The sequence below is a fragment of the Pteropus alecto genome, unplaced genomic scaffold (genome assembly GCF_000325575.1).
Source record: "Pteropus alecto unplaced genomic scaffold, ASM32557v1 scaffold164, whole genome shotgun sequence".
Classification (NCBI taxonomy): Eukaryota; Metazoa; Chordata; class Mammalia; order Chiroptera; family Pteropodidae; genus Pteropus; species Pteropus alecto.
Window position 1 is genome coordinate 1,639,881 of NW_006439568.1, and position 1,644 is coordinate 1,641,524.

A 1,644-nucleotide genomic window follows, 5' to 3' on the forward strand; every position below is an offset into this window, starting at 1 on the left:
TTGACTGAACACAGTTCTTCCTCATCTCCACATATGGAGATGTAAGGAAAAACACAATAGTGAATGGGAATCCTTGTGCACTGTTGGTGGGAATATAAATTGGCACAGTTACTATGTAAACAGTATGGAGGTTCTTCAAAAAATTAAAAACAGAACTACCATATGACCAGCAATCCCACTTTTGGGTATTTATCCGAAGGAAATGTAACTCAAAAACATATGTACACTCCCATGTTCATTGTAGCATTATTTACAATAGCTAAGATATTTAAGCAACCTAAGTGTCCATCAGTGGATGATTAGATAAAAAGATGTAGTATATATACACACAAAAGAATATTATTCCACCATAAAAAAGAATGAAATCTTGTCATTTGCAACAACATGGGTGGAAATTGAGAGCATTATGCTAAGTGAAAGAAGTCAGATAAAGACACATACTGTATGATCTCATTTATAGGCTGAATCTCTAAAAAAAATAGCTCATAGAGAGGACAGATCAGTGATTGGCAAAGGCAGGAGTGGGAGGTTGGAGGGGAGTCAAATAGGTGAAGGGGGTCAAAAGGTACAAAATTCCAGTTATAAAATAAATAAATTCTGGGGATGTAATATATAGCACAGCAACTATAGTTAATAGTACTCTATTGCATATTTGCAAATTGCTAAGGAAGTAAATCTTTTATTTCCGGTTTAATTGAAATATAATAGATAATTAGTTGCTCATATCTACATTGTACAATTCGATGAGTTTTTTTTCCATTATAGTTGGCATACAATAATATATTAGTTTCAGTTGTACAGCATAGTGATTAGAGATCTATATAACTTACAAATCGCCCCACTAAATCTAGTATCACTCTTCCTCTTTACATATTTATTACAACCTTATTAACTATTTTCCTTATGCTACAATTTCTATCTCCATGTCTATTTTGTAACTATTCATTTGTACTTCTTAATCTTTTTGCCCTTTTTTGCCATCCCTCACCCCCTTCCCATCTAGTAGCCCTCAAAATATTCTCTGTATCTATGAGTTTATTTCTGTTTTTGTTGTTGTTGTTTATTTTGTTCTTTAGATTCTACATGTATGTGAAATCATGCGGTATTTGTCTGTGTTTATCTGACTCATTTCATTTAGCACAATACCTTCTAGGTCTATCAAGGCAATATCTTTTTCCATCCCCTTCCTTTTAGTCTGTGTGTGTCTTTTAATCTGAAATGAGTCTCTTGTAGACTGCATATGTAGGAGTCTTGTTTTCTAATCCATTCAGCCACTCTATCTTTTGGTTGGAGCCCTTAATTCTTTTCCATTCGAGGTACTTGTTGATAGGAATGTAATTATTACCATTCTTTATTCCTATTTTTGATGAATTCCTTTATATTATTTTTGTCTGGGAAGCTCTTTAGCTGTCCTTTGGCTCTAAATGATAGCTTTGCTGGATAAAGTATTCTTGGTTGTAGATCCTGGGTTTTCATCACATCAAATATTTTGTGCCAAACCCTTCTATCCTGTACAGTTTCTTTTGAGAAATCAGCTACCAGTCTTGCGGGTGCTCCCTGTAGGTAACTAATTGCTTTTCTCTTGGTGCTTTTAAGATTCTCTCTTTGTATTGAATCTTTGGCATTTTAATTATAATGTGTCTT